This window comes from Populus trichocarpa, chromosome 3 (assembly GCF_000002775.5).
Source record: "Populus trichocarpa isolate Nisqually-1 chromosome 3, P.trichocarpa_v4.1, whole genome shotgun sequence".
Classification (NCBI taxonomy): Eukaryota; Viridiplantae; Streptophyta; class Magnoliopsida; order Malpighiales; family Salicaceae; genus Populus; species Populus trichocarpa.
Genome location: NC_037287.2, coordinates 2,989,759 through 3,002,484, shown reverse-complemented (window position 1 = coordinate 3,002,484; position 12,726 = coordinate 2,989,759). Strand labels below are relative to the sequence as shown.

Sequence of the window (12,726 nt, the reverse complement as noted above, 5' to 3'; positions counted from 1 at the left end):
TGAATGCCTTGTTGTTTTCCATGCAATATGGACATGCGAGTTTCCCATGCGTGCTCCAACCAGAAAGCATTCCATAAGCTGGAAAATCATTGATAGTCCACATCAATGCCGCCCTTATAAGGAAATTTTGTTTCCTCGATATATCATAAGTCAGAGCTCCGGAGGACCACAACTGCGCCAACTCATCAATCAACGGTCGAAGACAAACATCTATATTCCGCCCCGGGCTTCTTGGACCGGGTATGACAGTAGATAAAAACATGAACTCCGGCCTCATACACATTCCCGGTGGCAAGTTATAAACTGTGAGTATGACCGGCCAACAAGAATAAGGAGCAGCAAATGACCCAAATGGGTTGAATCCGTCTGTACACAACCCAAGACGCACATTCCTTGATTCAGCTGAAAAGTGAGGATGAACACTGTTAAAGCGTTTCCACTCTTCGCCGTCAGAAGGATGAACCATCACTCCATCAACCGCATGATGTGCTTGGTGCCATGTCATGTGCTCAGCAGTCCTTGGTGACATGAATAACCTCTGCAGTCTAGGTGTGATCGGGAAGTATCTAAGTTTTTTATATGCCACTAGAGTCTTTCCCCTGCCAGTTCTAGGTTTGTAACGGGAATGCCCGCATGTCATGCACTCGGTCATCTCAGCATTTTCAAGGTAGTATAACATGCAGAAGTTAGGGCACATGTCAATTTTCTGGTATCCTAAACCGAGGGGTTTCATCATGGACTTCGCAGCATAGAAGTTCTCTTTCAGCCTGTTCCCTTCAGGTAAAATGCTTCTTGCCCATTCAATAATCTTGTCATACCCGGCCTCACTCAACCTGTGATCTGACTTGATGGTGAACACCTGTGCTACGGCCGATAATTTACTGTGGTTCGTGCAGCCATCCCATAATGGTTCGTCAGAATCTTTCAACAAATCAAAAAACCTAGCTGCATCTACATTAGGTTCTTCTTCTACGATTGGACATTGACTGCCATTACCTTGATTCATTCTCATTGCATCCATAACCATATTTCTGTAAGGATTAGTGTTGTCATTTGTCGTTTCATGCACGTTGCTAGCACTAGAAGTAGACCCAACCATCGTTTCTTCCATTCTCCTCTCACTCTCGCTAACAAATACTTCTCCATGTGCATACCAACACTGGTAATTCTCCATAAACCCTTTGTGTAGAAGATGCATCATTACAACATCTGGATGCAGATACTTTTTATTTTCACACTTCCTGCATGGACACCTAATACCGCCTCCAGTAAAATTTCTGGGAATAGATGTTACGAAATTAATAAAACCCTGAACCCCATTACAATAATCCATCCTCCGCAATCCTTGGGGTGAATCTCGATACATCCATGAACGATCATCCATGACTTATATCGAACCTCTATAAAATTATGATGACATCATGTATTAATTAACTAAGTTAGGTAAATAAACTTGTAAAAATATTACTTTACCTCGAGATTATCCAACAAACCAATCACAACTTCTCATAAATATTAAATATTCATTATCATTTATCAACGTCCATACGAATTAAAATATATAAATTTACAGAAATTACCACTCCGCAATACCATTGATAAAACTTTAAACGGGCCCATTAAGCAAGCTATTAATTATTTCAAAATAGCACATGTAATTCGGTAATTCCATAAAGAAATAACAATTTACAAATAAATACAATCTTACAAAATCTAAAACAAACCATAACAGGTACAAAATTATACATTCATATACTACAAGTTTGTTTGAGAAATAACAATAAAACATGTACATCTACTAACAAAATACATATACTAAAAAAACAATAAAATTAACATTTAATTAAATGTTAAAATTTAAAAAGATATAATTACTTACAAAAATTGATAAAATCCGTCGGTAAATCAGAACACGGATGCTGTGACCACAAAACTTCAAGAAATATAACTTGTTGTGCTGATATGAGGATGATTTTTTTTTTTTGGGGGGGGAGGGGGGGCTGGTTGTTTGCAGATGGGGAGAGTTGGGATGAGGAAGAAGAAGGAGAAATAGGGGATGAGAGGGTCGGCAGAGCTGTCATATATTAACTTTTTCCGACGGTTTTACCGATGGACACTCTGTCGGTTATTACGTCGGTGATTCTGACGGAAACATAGACACGTCACCGTACGGATCTGCCATTTCAAATCCCTCGGTGAGTTCGTCGGCAATTTAAACGGCGAACCGGTCACATCACTGTACGGGCAGTCGTTTTGAATCCGTCGGAAAAAAATAACCCACCAAAACCTCCACGTCAGCGACCCGTCTTTTTTTTAAATTCGGAAACTTTTCCGTCCGTAATTCAGTCGGTAAATACCGACGGAAATTTTCCGTCGGTATTTACCGACTGAATTACGGACGGAAAAGTTTTCGTCGGTTTTTACCGACTGAATTACGGACGGAAAAGTTTTCGTCGGTTTTTACCGACTGAATTACGGACGGAAAGTGGCCGTCGGTAATTTCGACCTCAAAATACCGATAGAAATATTCCGTCGGTAAATCCGTTGGTATTTAGCGAATTTCTGGTAGTGTATATACTGAGTCTTATTCAATAGATCGCACGAGTTCTCTTTTCCCTTCTTTCCATTCCCTCCTCTCTCTTCATCTCTTTTTTGTTTCAACCCTCTATCAATTCAATTGAAGCTTATGAAAAACTCCTAAATTGTTAGTGAGTTAGTCTATTCACCCCCCAGTTGTTAGTGAAGTATCTTTAATTATTCAGTGTTTATTATTATTGATAATTTATATATTTAATTATATATATATGATAGTGAGATGACACCATGCAAATAGACTCCTAAATTATTTTAAATTATGACGAGAGAAGTACAATTATAAAGTTAAAAAGATCTCATGTGGAATCACGCACACAGATGGTGCATAAAAGCACTACGACAATAGTAGTTGACTCTCCCAATCAATACGGTCAAGATAAGGTAATTTGGCTGTTGTGTGATTTTTATATGGCTTGTGTGTTTTAGATGGGCTTGTGGTGGTCACCCAAGAGAATGTCACTTTTAGCATTCTTTTAGATAAGGTAAATTGGTTGTGTTTAAAAATCAAAATGCCACACACCATAAAAGTCAATTACTTAAGATTTGTGGAAGATATGAATGATACAAGAGATAAGAAAATGAAATGATTGCTATTATTGACAATTTCTCTCTTATATAAATATATATATATTAGACGGAGTTTCATGAATCCTTTCCATTAGATATTCAATAATATATATTCAATAATCCTTTCCATTTTAATTTTATATCTTATAATTTGATTTGATTTGATTTTTATATTAATTTTGATCATCATTTAGTTTTTTTTATTAAAATTTTTTATCTATTAGATTTTATTTTTATTTTTTTGTCAATATTTATTTTATTTAAAAGAATTAGCTTTAAAAATCTTAGTGTATTATGCAATTGGATTTATTTTGATGTTTCTCACACGTATATTATATATTCAATTGTTTAATAGTTAGAAAATACAAAGACTTAGTGACACTTACACAAAGTATTTGTATCTTGTTTTTTCTAATTAAAAACTTGTATTGAATTATTTATTTTTTGTAATTTGAATACTTACTCTTATGAATTTTTATCAATCAAGTCTTTATATTAGTTTTGTTGCCAGAATGCAAATAACACGATTAATAGTATTTTATTTTCAATTTTTTTCAAGGCCTAAATTTTTCACATGTAATTTCTATAAAGAAAGTAGCAAGTCTTCTATATCCATCATCCTCATATGCCTAGCATTAATCTTTTATTCATGTTTTTTTCCAAAATATAAATAAATAAATAAACTTGAATTGGGGTCAACGTTTTAAGAAGGAATATAAGTTTTGGTTAATTATTTAATTTTATGCAATTCATTTTTTTTAATATAATAAGTTTTAATATATATTTTGAATTTAATATTAATAGTTATAAAGTTTATTTAGTTAATAAAAAATGTTCCACTTTTGTTCTCTCTCTATCACCTTTTTTTTTAAAGGGGTTATGTACAGCTTTGCATATTATTTTAAAGTTTATTTATTTTGAATTTTAATATATAAAAATATTTTGTATAAATGAATTTTATTTTTAAAAATAAAAAAAAAATTATTTTCAAATAATATTTCTAATATGTGCAGCCTTACATATTATTTTTTCTCCTTTTATTTTATTCAATCAATTTATAATTTATATCTGTTTTTATTATCGTTTGATCGAATAAAAAAATTATTTTATTTGATTTTTTAAAAAATACAATTACGTAAATATCATGTCTTGTGAAAATTAACTTGCGATGAAGTTGTGATCAAATATCTAAGTCTATGTACTAAAATGAATGGTACTCAAAGGTTCACATACCTTATCTTCCAAGCAAGAAGAGACAAGAAAAGCAGTAGATGATGTTCTTTTCTCTGGCTGCAAATAGATGAAGAGATTAATACCAAAAACATGGACAAAAATTAATGTGGACCATTTTGATTATTCTTCACTTTCTTTGCTTTTCCTATGTTTCACTACTTGATGATTCAAAAGTTATCTATTTAAAAAAATTATTTTTAAAAAATATTATTAAAATAAACAAATAAACAAATATTATTATGTCATGCAACTAAATTTATTTTGACATTATTCACACGGGAATTATATATTCAATTTGTTAAGTGTTAGCAATGCAAAAGAGATAATGACAAGTACAAATTATATTTATTTTATAATTTTTTTTATTTAAAAGCTTGTATAAATGTCTTTTTTTTCAATTTGAATATTTTTATTCATGAAATTTAAACAATAAAATATCTTTATTAGTTTTATTATTAGAAGATTCATGTTTTTTTCAAAAAAAAAATAATAAATAAACTTGACTTGGGGTCAACGTTTTAAGAACTAATATAAGTTTCGGTTAATTACTTAATTTTATGCAATTCATTTTTTTCTGTACTCTATGGTTTTGATGAACATCACTTTCTTAAGCTAGTTGTTGTATATAGAAATTTCTTATAACATTTTAGAAATATAATTCACATCTGAATAATAAATTCAAAAATTAATTTAATAGGTTTTAATATATATTTCGAATTTAATATTAATAGTTATAAAGTTAATTTATTTAGTTAATAAAAATTGTTCCACTTTTGTTATATCACTTTCCTTTTAAAGGGGTTATGTGCAGCCTTGCAAATTATTTTAAAGTTTATTTATTTTGAATTTTATATATAAATTTTTTTAATAGATAAACTTTATTTTTGAAAATAAAAAAAATTATTTTCAAATAATATTTCCAATATATGAAGCCTAGCATATTATTATTATTATTTATTTAATTCAATCAATTTATAATATGTGTGTCTATTTTTATTATTGTTTGATCGAATTAAAAAATTATTTTAATTAAAAAATTTAGAAAACACAATTGCATTAATATCACGTCTTGTGAAATTAAATATTTTGATCTACATTTATCAATTGATTTTTCCAGTTTTTATTTTGAGTCATCATTTATGGTTTTTTTCACTTATTAACACACATAATTCTTGATTTATTTAACTATATTTGTGTATAAGTTTTTTTATTTTCACTTAAAAAAATTTTAAATAAAAAATTTATTGAAGAAATATTTATATAAATTTTTTTAATTAAAGCAATTTTTAAATTTTTTTTTTAAATAAGATATGTTAAGCTGTGGTCAAATAACTAAGTCTATGTACTAAAATAAGTGACACTCAAAGGTTCACATACCTTATCTTCCAAGCAAGAAGAGACAAGAAAAGTAGTAGGTGATGTTCTTTTCTCCGGCTGTAAATAGATGAAGAGATTAATACCAAAAACATGGATAAAAATTGATGTGGACACGCACCACTTTGATTATTCTTCACTTTCTTCGCTTTTCCTGTGTTTCACTACTTGATGATTCAAAAGTTATCTATTTAAAACAATTTAATGTTTTTAAAATATTTTTAAAATAAAAAAAATAAAATGTATTATTATGTCATGTAGCTAAATTTATTCTAACGTTATTGACACGAGAATTATATATTCAATTTGTTAAGTGTTAGCAATGCAAAAGAGACAATGAGAAGTACAAATTATATGTATTTTATAATTTTTTTTATTTAAAAGCTTGTATCAATGTTTTTTTTTCAATTTGAATACTTGTATTCACGGAATTTAAACAATAAAATATCTTCATTAGTGTTACTATCAAAATGATGATGTCAGAGTTAACTCTTTTTAGATTCGTCTGAATTGATTTTATTTTATTTTTAATTTATGAACAATAAAGATATATAAAATGCTTATAATTTATATATTTTTTTAATTCAAGTACTCTAATTGATTTTATTTTTCTATTTAAGTACTTGATAAACTAATGTTTGTCCATAAATTTATTTACTTTGATTTCTCTAATAAAAGTATAAAAAAATTCAATAAAATTATATTTTGATTAATAGATTTGAACTTAAGTGTTGTTACCCATTTTTTGGACCCCACACAAAAAAGAAGAAAATACAAAAATTAATTAATTAAATAATAATAATAATAATAATAATAATAAATAAATAAAATAAAATAAATAAATAATATATGTCATAGTGAGAAAAGCTGTCGGACTGCCCAAAATGGCCAAAAATTAGTTGAGGAGGTTAAACAATGCAAAGATTGAAATTTGACAGTATATCGTTGACTAATGAGAGCCCTGTTGACAAAGAAAATTTAATTTTTTAAAAATATATCCAAAATCAGATGTTTATGGATTCAATTAAATTTTATTGAGGGTTTGATTGAAAGAAAAATTGAGTTTTATGTCAATTTAGGCTTTTATTGGAAGAAATTAAAGTTCTAGGGTCCAATTATAATTTTGAAGAGTTGATTTGGTCAAATCAGGGGCTTAATTGCATAATTATTAAAGTTTTATGGGCAATTAGGGATTTGATTGAAAAAATACAAAACCAAGGACCAAACCGGAAAAGGCACGTCAATAGAGAGGCTGCAATTGACCAAGTCAAGGGCTAAATTGAAGAAATTAGAAGTTTATTGATCAATTGAGGGTCAAATCACATGAATCCAGAACCAAAGATTGTCTTGTAAATGGGGCTAAAATCTAGGGATCCAATTACAATTTATTCGGGGGCTTGATTACAAAATTGCAAAAACTTCAATGACCAAATTAGAAATATTCATTTTGAAATTTTAAAACGATATTGTTTCCTTGACAACTGTTCATTACCTTCTTCATTAACAACGGTTTCTACAGTAAAAGGCGGTGAAGACGTTAGCGGTGGAGCTGCTTCAATCAGGGGAGCACGTCTCACGGCTGTATCCCTCTCCACCATGATGCACTCCGTCCGTTACAACCTTCCTGCAATAAATCCTGAAAAACATGCATCCTCTGGCTATAAAAAGCTAGAGGAGAGATGGATAGAAAAAAAAAGGAGACAGGGAGGGAGAGCGAGAAGGACAAGAGAGAAAGTGGGGAGTAGCACGAGAGGGAGACAAAAATGAGCAGAAGGAAAGAATGTAAGCAGAGGAAATCGTTGAGACCAAAACTAAAGAAATAAAAGGAAAGAAGAATATTTATTCATAATCTTCTATTACAGCAGCAGGGGTATATATACACTTTCTGTTACAGTAGAGGAAGCTATGTTTATGATCAAATCAAAGTCTATCTCTATTAACTATTATCCTAACAATTGTATGCAGGACAACGTAACATTGCAGTAGGAGAGAAGCTCTGCAACTTGTGTTGGAGTTAAACTAAAACTCTGGAAGCTGTGTTAAGGTCTGATTCTACAATCTGAATTGCAGGAGGATTTGCAATCCGTGTTGGAGTAGGAGTTTGTTGTCCTTCTTTCAATAAAAACCAACGTTGCCATTGTCTTTGTCATCTCAAAAACCAGAGACGAAGAAGAAGAAGAGTGCAAAAAAGAATTGAACGAAAAGGAGAATCAGAAATGAAAACAGTAGCAGAAGGAAAGAAAGAAACGTTGCTCAATCAAAGCACTGATCACCCTCAACTTCATCTTCAGGCAGCAGCTCTAGGGGATGTTTGAGAGGACTAGAGAGGGAGAGAAAGAATAAAACAGGGAACAAGAGGAAGAACAGAGTAGAAGAGAAAAAAAAGTAGAAGGGAAACGCAGCGAAAGAAAGAAGAACCACCAACCAGTTAGCGCCACGGTACACAACCGCAACACCGTCCACCGCCACCGGCAGCACCGCTAGGCCGCGGGTCTACTTCTTCCTCTTCCTCCTCCTCTTCTTCTTCTTCTCCAGGCTGCTCCACTGTTCACGTTGCATGTGAACAGTGGAGAGTCTCTCTACTGTTTGTTTTAGTTTTCTGGGCCGGACAGCGCTGGCCAAGCCCAAAATGGTTGGGTCGGGTCCGGCCCAGTCAAGAAAAACATTTTCTTCAAAAAAAACATTTTAAAAAATATGTGATTTTCCCGTGTATTTTTCTACTAAATTTTTCTTAGTATTGGTTTGTATTTTTATACCGTAAAGGTACAAATCTAGAATTAAAATACCCAATTTTCGTCAAAACATTGAAAAAAAAAACATGTTTTTATTTTCATGCATATGGCCAAGTATCTCAAAGAAAAAAAATCATATCATATTTTCATACAACAAAAATTCAAAAATATATATTAACATGCATTTTGGTTTTAATAACCAGTTTATTAAAGTTACGAGAACTAGGCTAATATTTCAAAAATTCCAAAAAAATTATTTTTTTTCTTTTAGTATCTGGGGTTACGACCTTATACGTAAGATGTATTCCGGATATTAAATTCTTTTGTTGACGTTAGAACAATTAAGTTTTACCCGATAAGATAAGGATCTCCTTATCGAGGAGGATGTTAAATTCTGACCAACCATTACTAAATTGCTACTAGTATAACTATCTCTTGCAAATGGTAGCGAGGATTTTAGGCTTCTATCAAGCAAGGTTGCCAATTCCATTATTGATGTTTTATTTTTTTAATTGTAACAATATATTTTGGTTTTTGAGTATTTTGACGTGTCATTTTGGATTGTTCTATATATACTTTGGACTCATCAAATCGATTGGGTCATATTAATTTAACTCTTTATTTTTACTTATAATTAAAATTTAAATTGTATAATTTCAAGTTAGTTTATTTTTAAATGTCAATTAAAATTATGTTTGTTAAAAATATTGAGACAACAACATATTGGATCGACCCAGGTTAATCTAGGTTAATCTTTTAAATCCGTGACCCAGATCATGAGACCATAATAATCTCAAATAAAAACAAATTATAAATCACAATTTTTAATAAACCTATTGTTGAATTATGAAATTGAAAAAAAAAATCAATCTAAAAAAAAACACAAAAAATGACCTTACAAAACAAAATTATTAATTTAAATAAAATTATGAAAATGTCATCGGCAATCTCACAAAGTCTTTCTAAAGTCTAATTGTTCTAAAATTTTAACTTGCAATATAAATATATGTTAGGAGATTCCTCGTAAAATTTTAGTCTAATCTAAAAGTTGAATTGAGAGATATAACTAATACCATAAGACTAGACTACATTTTTTTTATAAAAGCAAAACAAAACATTATTTGATCATATAAGTTCATAGCTCTTAAAGACAAGAAATATACCACAAGATTTAAAACTATTTTATATTTCATTAAAATAAATAAATAAATTACTTATATGGTTACAATAACAGCATTCCCAATTAAACAGAAGTTCATAGCTTTTTATAATGCTTCTAATCTGAATATCTTTTAGAAAAAATTTAGTTTTATTTTGGTTTGATTTTTTTTTAATTTTATATCTTATAATTTGATTTAATTTGATTTTTATATTAATTTTAGTTATCATTTAGTTTTCTCTTATTTTTTTAATTAAAATTTTTTAATTCATCAGATTTAATTCTTATAATTATTTTTTTAATATTTATTTCATTTAAAATAATTTATAAGATTATAATTATTATTTTTTTAATTTTATCATCTTTTAATTTCAATTTTTTTATATGTCATGGACAGCTAAGGGACCCATCCCTTTGTATAAAAAATGATTTGACGGTGCTTGGATTGGGTGTATGCCTACGTACTTAGTTTTCTAAACAGGCCTTGAGCTTTATTTTTTTCTATGCAGTATTATATATTCAATTCTTTAATAGTTAGAAAATACAAAGAGTTAGTGACACTTACACAGGGTATTTGTATCTTGTTTTTTCTAATTAAAAACTTGTATTGATTGATTTATTTATTTTAATTTAAATACTTGCTCTTAATTATGAATTTTTATCAATCAAGTCTCTATATTAGTTTTGTTGCCAGAATGCAAATAACACGACTAATAATATTTTATTTTCAATTTTTTTCAAGATCTAAATTTTCCACACGTAATTTCCATAAAGAAAGTAGCATGTCTTCTTTATCTGTCATCGTCATGTGCCTAGCATTAACCTTTTATTCATGTTTTTTCCAAAAATAAATAAATAAATAAACTTGACTTGGGGTCAACGTTTCAAGAAGGAATATAAGTTTCGGTTAATTACTTAATTTTATGCAATTCATTTTTTTTTTCTGTACTCTATGGTTTCGATGAAGATGACTTTCTTAAGCTAGTTGTAGTATATAGAAATTTCTTGTAGCATTTTAGAAATATATTTCACATCTCAATTGATAAATTCACAAATTAATATAATAAGTTTTAATATTTATTTTTAATATATATTTTGAATTTAATATTAATAGAATAATAGTTATAAAGTTTATTTAGTTAACAAAAAATATTCCACTTTTGTTCTCTATCTATCACTTTTCCTTTTAAAGGGGTTATGTACATCCTTGCATATTATTTTGAAGTTTATTTATTTTTAATTTAATATATAAAATCTTTTTTATAGCTGAATTTTATTTTTTGAAAATAAAAAGAAATTTATTTTCAAATAATATTTTTAATATGTGCAGCCTTGCATATTATTTTTTTCCTTTTATTTTATTCAATCAATTTATAATGTGTATCTGTTTTTATTATCGTTTGATCGAATTAAAAAATTATTTTAATTTAAATTTTTAGAAAATACAATTGCGTAAATGTCATGTCTTGTGAAATTAAATATTTTGATCTACACTTGTCTCTTAATTTTTTTAGTTTTTATTTTGAGTCATCGTATATGGTTTTTTTTCATTTATTAACACACATAATTCTCGATTTATTTGACTATATTTGTATATAAATTTTTTAATTTTCACTTAAACTTTTTTAAATAAAAAATATATTAAAGAAATCCATATATAATTTTTTAATTAAACAAAAATAACTTGCGATGAAGCTCTGATTAAATAACTAAGTCCATGTACTAAAATGAGTGGCACTAGAAAGTTCACATACCTTATCTTCCAAGCAAGAAGGGACAAGAAAAGCAGTAGGTGATGTTCTTTTCTCCGGCTGTAAATGGATGAAGGGATTAATACCAAAAACATGGACAAAAATTGATGTGGACCCGCACCACTTTGATTATTCTTCACTTTCTTCACTCTTCCTGTGTTTCACTTATTGATGATTCAAAAGTTATCTATTTAAAACAATTTAATTTTTTAAAAATATTTTACAATATGGTTACAATATTTTTTTCTTAAGAAAATAAAAATTTCTTGTGTTAATAACATTTAAGGATTTCTTCCAATCAAATAATCAAATTTATTTTAATTAAAAAGTTTCCAATCAATAACAGCATTCCTAATTAAACCAAAGTTTTTCCACGAACCCATCTCGTGGAAAAAATGCATGATGGTTGGAAGAGGAAGTCTCACGGCCTCTCCTCGAGGAAAAATGCATGATGGCAACGGTCTCAGAGACTAATGTGCAGATGGAAATGGTCTCAGCAACTCATAAATGCATGATGGTAATGGTCTCAGCAACTCATAAATGCATGAAGGAAATGGTCTTGAGGAAAAAAAATGCATGACGGAAAAATACTTATTTCGTGTACTCTTGCGATAGATTAACTTTATTTAAAAAACTGAATAAATTAAATTATACTTATAAAAATCTTTTGTATAGAAGAATTTTATTTTTAAAAATAAAAAATAATTTATTTTTAAATAATATTTCTAATATATATAGCTTTTACCCAAACGTACGGCCTCATCTCGTGGAAAAAATGCATGATGGTTGGAAGTGGACGTCTCACGGCCTCTCCTCGAGGAAAAATGCATGATGGCAACGGTCTCAGGGACCAATGTGCAGATGGAAATGGTCTCACCAACTCATAAATGCATCATGGAAATGGTCTCCTGGACAGCTGGACTCATAAATGCATCATGGAAATGGTCTCCTGAGGAAAAGCAACGCTATAGGGGACCAAAGTGCAGATGACAATGGTCTCATGGAATCATAAATGCATGACGGCAATATACCACAAGATTTAAAACTATTTTTTTCTTAAGAGAATAAATTGATTTCATGTGTTAATAACATTTAAGGGTTTTTCCAATCAAATAATCAAATTTATTTTAATTAAAAAGTTTCTATTTGTTGGAAGCTCCATTTGTATATTATTCTATTTTTATTTTTTTTGAAAAAAAAAATTGTTTTGTGTAAATGTTCCTATGTTTTTTAGCATGGTTTGTTTTTATGTTTCAAAAATATTTTTTAAAAGATTAATTTATTTTTATTTTCTTTACTTTAAATTAATATTTTT

At 29.0% G+C, this 12,726-nt stretch overlaps 2 long non-coding RNA genes and 1 pseudogene across 2 annotated transcripts in view; 1 reads left to right on the top strand and 2 right to left on the bottom strand.

Annotated features, from left to right (window-relative positions):
* LOC18096659 (mediator of RNA polymerase II transcription subunit 15a-like) overlaps positions 1 to 12,726 on the bottom strand; it is a 99,777-nt pseudogene that overhangs the window by 60,254 nt on the left and 26,797 nt on the right.
* Positions 1 to 12,726, bottom strand: part of LOC127905037 (uncharacterized) — a 98,928-nt gene that overhangs the window by 60,254 nt on the left and 25,948 nt on the right. The window lies entirely within an intron of this gene.
* LOC127905038 (uncharacterized) lies at positions 7,182 to 9,155 on the top strand. The gene is made up of 2 exons (XR_008058657.1): positions 7,182 to 7,639; positions 7,735 to 9,155. It is a non-coding gene; the product is annotated as an uncharacterized LOC127905038 (long non-coding RNA).